Source organism: Manis javanica, chromosome 1 (assembly GCF_040802235.1).
Source record: "Manis javanica isolate MJ-LG chromosome 1, MJ_LKY, whole genome shotgun sequence".
NCBI classification, from domain to species: Eukaryota; Metazoa; Chordata; class Mammalia; order Pholidota; family Manidae; genus Manis; species Manis javanica.
In genome coordinates this window covers 184,450,384-184,456,383 of record NC_133156.1, presented here as the reverse complement: position 1 = coordinate 184,456,383, position 6,000 = coordinate 184,450,384, and positions in this window count along the sequence as shown.

The window sequence follows — 6,000 nt, the reverse complement described above, 5'->3', positions numbered from 1 at the left end:
CATTTGTCATTTTTCTCTCTTATGATAGTTATGGTTGATTTTGGATTTTGTTTGAGTATTTCTGAGAATGTTTTGAGGGCTGTATGTACATTCCTCCAGAAAAGATAAAACTCTCAGACTGAGGCTTTTTAGGACATATAGCTAAGGCAAACATATACACAAAAACTACACAGGGACTGGCTGTGTTAAGGAATTCCCATGGGAGACTTATCCCCCATGCACGACAACATAGGTTGAGGCTTACATTTTCCACCATAACCCTGACATGTTCTACCTCGTTTACTCTTTTGCCAAGGTTATTTTACATTTTGCTGACTACCCACATTTCTCCAGCCCATGGCTTTGTCTCCTGTCCCCAAAATGCAGCCCAGTAAAACTGAAGTATCTAGCCTGTAAGAAATTAACAGATGATCCCCATTCCCACCCCCACCAGTGTACCCATCAGCCTCAGTACTTGTTCTCTTGCTAGTGTTTTCTTTTTGCTTCTGAGCATTCCTTTTCTTGATAATTTACCTATGTAATTAGAGAAAGTTTTTCCTTTGCATTTTTAACTAGCATTAAATTTTGTCCCAGGATGTTCCTCAGGTTATTTTGCCTGCCATATTGCTAGAAATACCTGCTGCCACCTTTTCTACATATATGGACCCCCCAGTTTATGCAGAAGAATGGAGAAGGTATGAAACGGTCACATCCTTGCTAAAAGGGAGAGGAGCAAAACATTCTGGCAAAGGAACACAAAATGGGTAATGTAAGAGAAAATGAATATATTTGTAGGTGTATGTATACATTGATATAAACTATGGACTCGATTAGTTATACAAAATGAGGTTAGTAACAATGCATATTATCTTTCCTTGATATGCATACATTTATATATCAAATTTTCCCCTCTTCCTTTCCAATCACTCCACTTTACACTATAGAAGACTTTTAATCAAGGGGGATTTTAATTAAGGAAGAGGAACATCACACAGAGATAGACAGAGAAATTTTTGAAGCTTATGTCCTGGGGAAGAAGGTGTCTGCACTATTTTAACACGGGTGGTTCCTGAATGTCAGGCAGAATCGTATTATTTTTGTTCTTTGGAGGTTAAAATGTGGATATAGGTCAGTATAGATGCTATGTGTTCCAAAGGGTCAAATGCACTGGACAATGTTGAATATTCCGTTCTATCATCACCCTTCTAAGTTATCCCTTCTACTAGACACCTATCCACATGGATCCAATTAGATTTCAACAATCAGAGGCATTTGTACCCAATTTGGAAAAGAGAAGTACAAGTATTCTCCAGGGATAACTGCAAACAAGCTAATGGGCATCAGACAGTTAGTGTGAGATTTGCCAGTACCTTCCAAGCATCTTTTTCTTTTTTTTTTTGAGAGGGCATTTCTCATATTTATTGATCAAATGGTTGTTAACAACAATAAAATTCAGTATAGGGGGGGGTCAATGCTCAATGTACAATCATTAATCCATCTCAAGCCTAATTCTCGTCAGTGTCCAATCTTCTGAAGCATAACGAACAAGTTCTTACATGGTGAACGAATTCTTACATAGTGAATAAATTCTTACATGGTGAACAGTACAAGGGCATTCATCACAGAAACTTTCGGTTTTGATCACGCATTATGACCTATAAACAATCAGGTCAAATATGAATATTCATTTGATTTTTGTACTTGATTTATATGTTGATCCCACATTTCTCCCTTTATTATTATTATTATTTTTATTTTTAATAAAATGCTGAAGTGGTAGGTAGATGCAAGATAAAGGTAGAAAACATACTTTAGTGCTGTAAGAGGGCAAATGTAGATGATCAGATGATCAGGTGTGTGCCTATGGACTAAGTATTAATCCAAGCTAGACAAGGGCAGCAAAACATCCACGGATGCAGAAGATCTCTCAAAGCAGGGGGGGTGAGGTTCTGAGCCTCACCTCTGTTGATCCCCAAATTCTCACCTGATGGCCCCCTGCGACTGTGCCTGTCTTAGGTTGTTCCTCCCTTGAGGAATCTTACCCGTGTCTGGCTAACCAGTCATCTTCTGGGGCCATACAGGGCAATGTAAAGTTGGTAACTGAGAGAGAAGCCATATTGTTTGAAAAGGTTAGCTTTTTACTTCTTTGCAGATTTATGCCCTGTGGCTTCTATGCCCAGCACTTGTCTCGAGGTATCTTTACCACCTGGAGGAATTATGATACTCGGTAAATTCGATATGAGGCACAAATTCTATTTAAGGGTTGTAATTAGGAAGGAAGAAGAAAAGCTATAGAGGTAGCATATGGAAGAAAACATGGGAGGATTGATTATTTCTTTGACATATCTTCTTGTAGAGTACCTTAAGTATGTATAGGTTTTAAACTACTGACTAATTTGCACACACATATTAACATAATAGGAATACGGTGACATAAACAAAGCAAATCTATAATTACCATCCATCTCCAGTGAAGCCAAGAAAACCATTTAGGCTCCCTAGGCATTTGTGAAAATTTGTCTATGATATGATGGATATTGTCCAGCTGTGCTTGAACAGTCTGAGAGAAATCAGACAAATTAAAGCAGCCCATTTCTGGGATCTGTTCACATCCCATATGTTCTTTTAACCATAGATAGTCTATAGTCATAAGATTTTGGAGTGCTACAACTTGCACCCCTCCCAACTCCTGGTTGAGTTCCAACAGTACAGATCCGGTCAAATTCATTGTCTCACTGTATGCACATGCCAGCCTAGACATCTCCCTCCTCATTCCTATGGCAAGTCCAGGAGACGGTGGGCTGGATGCAGCCACAACTGCAGCATCGTCCGGATCCCTGTGGAGGCTTTTTGATGATCATACCCCGGCACAAGTCCTCCAGAGAGTGCTGATGCCGGAAGCTCCTCCTCATATCGTATCTTAGTTCATTTTCTGGGTATCCAACCTAGGCCTTGATCTTCTGCATAGAAACAAAAAGACCCTTTGCCCACACTTTGACATGCCCTCTATACCACTGTGCAGAACTCATTGGAGGTCAGCACACAGTAACTGCTTTTTTTTTTTTTAAGAGAAAGGAATATTATCAGAAAAGAGTACCTCCATAGCTGATCATCTGAGACCCTTTACGTAATCAACATTAAGGATATTTAAAGCATGCGTTGATCTTTGATTTACCAATAGTTTTATCCTATCAAGGAGTAATACCCCTTTTCTTTCTTTCTTTCTTTCTTTTTTTTTTTTTTAATTTTTAACCTACACTTACATGAAGAATACTATGTTTACTATGCTCTCCCCTATATCAGGTCCCCCCTAACAACCACATTACGGTTACTGTTCATCAGCTTAGCAAAATGTTGTAGAGTCACTACTTGTCCTCTCTGTGTTGTGCAGCCCACCCTCCGCTTTCTCCCTCCCCGGCATGCATGCTAATCTTAATACCACCCTTCTTCTTCCCCCCCCCTTATCCCTCCCTGCCCACCCATCCTCCCCAGTTCCTTTCCCTTTGGTACCTGTTAGTCCATTTTTGGGTTCTGTAATTCCGCTGCTGTTTTGTTCCTTCAGTTTTTCCTTTGTTCTTATACTCCTCAGATGAGTGAAATCATTGGTATTTCTCTTTATCCGCTTGGCTTATTTCACTGAGCATAATACTCTCCAGCTCCATCCATGTTGCTGCAAATGGTTGGATTTTTCCACTTCTTATGGCTGAGTAGTATTCCATTGTGTATATGTACCCCTCTTCTTTATCCATTCATCTACTGATGGACATTTAGGTCGCTTCCAATTCTTGGCTATTGTAAATAGTGCTGCGATAAACATAGGGGTGCATCTGTCTTTCTCAAACTTGATTGCCGCGTTCTTAGGGTAAATTCCTAGGAGTGGAATTCCTGGGTCAAATGGTAGGTCTGTTTTGAGCATTTTGATGAACCTCCATACTGCTTTCCACAATGGTTGAACTAATTTATATTCCCACCAGCAGTGTAGGAGGGTTCCCCTTTCTCCACAGCCTAGCCAACATTTGCTGTTCTTTGTCTTTTGGATGGCAGCTATCCTTACTGGTGTGAGGTGATACCTCATTGTAGTTTTAATTTGCATTTCTCTGATAATTAGCGATGTGGAGCATCTTTTCATGTGTCTCTTGGCCATCTGTATTTCTTTTTTAGAGAACTGTCTGTTCAGTTCCTCTGCCCATTTTTTAATTGGGTTATTTGTTTTTTGTTTGTTGAGGCATGTGAGCTCTTTATATATTCTGGACGTCAAGCCTTTATCGGATCTGTCATTTTCAAATATATTCTCCCATACTGTAGGGTTCCTTTTTGTTCTATTGATGGTGTCTTTCGCTGTACAGAAGCTTTTCAGCTTAATGTAGTCCCACTTGCTCATTTTTGCTGTTATTTTCCTTGCCCGGGGAGATATGTTCAAGAAGAGGTCACTCATGTTTATGTCTAAGAGGTTTTTGCCTATGTTTTTTTCCAAGAGTTTAATGGTTTCATGACTTACATTCAGGTCTTTAATCCATTTTGAGGTTACCTTTGTATATGGGGTTAGACAATGGTCCAGTTTCATTCTCCTACATGTAGCTGTCCAGTTTTGCCAGCACCATCTGTTGAAGAGACTGTCATTTTGCCATTGTATGTCCATGGCTCCTTTATCAAATATTAATTGACCATATTTGTTTGGGTTAATTTCTGGAGTCTCTAATATGTTCACTGGTCTGTGGCTCTGTTCTTGTGCCAGTACCAAATTGTCTTGATTACTATGGCTTTGTAGTAGAGCTTGAAATTGGGGAGTGAGATACCCCCTACTTATTCTTCTTTTTCAGGATTGCTTTGGCTATTCGGGGTCTTTGGTGTTTCCATATGAATTTTTGAATTATTTGTTCCAATTCATTGAAGAATGTTGCTGGTAATTTGAGAGGGATTGCATCAAATCTGTATATTGCTTTGGGCAGGATGGCCATTTTGACGATATTAATTCTTCCTAGCCACGAGCATGGGATGAGTTTCCATTTATTAGTGTCCCCTTTAATTTCTCTTAAGAGTGACTTGTAGTTTTCAGAGTATAAGACTTTCACTTCTTTGGTTAGGTTTATCCCTAGGTATTTTATTCTTTTTGATGCAATGGTGAATGGAATTGTTTTCCTGATTTCTCTTTCTGTTGATTCATTGTTAGTATATAGGAAAGCTACAGATTTCTGTGTGTTAATTTTGTATCCTGCAACTTTGCTGTATTCCGATATCAGTTCTAGTAGTTTTGGAGTAGAGTCTTTAGGGTTCTTTATGTACAGTATCATATCATCTGCAAATAGTGACAGTTTAACTTCTTCTTTACCAATCTGGATTCCTTGTATTTCTTTGTTTTGTCTGATTGCCATGGCTAGGACCTCCAGTACTATGTTAAATAACAGTGGGGAGAGTGGGCATCCCTGTCTTGTTCCCGATCTCAGAGGAAATGCTTTCAGCTTCTCGCTGTTCAGTATAATGCTGGCTGTGGGTTTATCATATATGGCCTTTATTATGTTGAGGTACTTGCCCTCTATTCCCATTTTGCTGAGAGTTTTTATCATGAATGGATGTTGAATTTTGTCACATGTTTTTTCAGCATCTATGGAGATGATCATGTGGTTTTTGTCTTTCTTTTTGTTGATGTGGTGGATGATGTTGATGGATTTTCGAATGTTGTACCATCCTTGCATCCCTGGGATGAATTCCACTTGGTCCTGGTGTATGATCCTTTTGATATACTGTTGAATTCTGTTTGCTAATATTATATTGAGTATTTTTGCATCTACATTCATCAGGGATATTGGTCTGCAATTTTCTTTTTTGGTGGGGTCTTTGCCTGGTTTTGGTATTAGGGTGATGTTGGCTTCATAGAATGAGTTTGGGAGTATTCCCTCTTCTTCTATTTTTTGGAACACTTTAAGGAGAATGGGTATTATGTCTTCTCTGTGTGTCTGATAAAATTCCGAGGTAAATCCGTCCGGCCCCGGGGTTTTGTTCTTGGGTAGTTTTTTGATTACC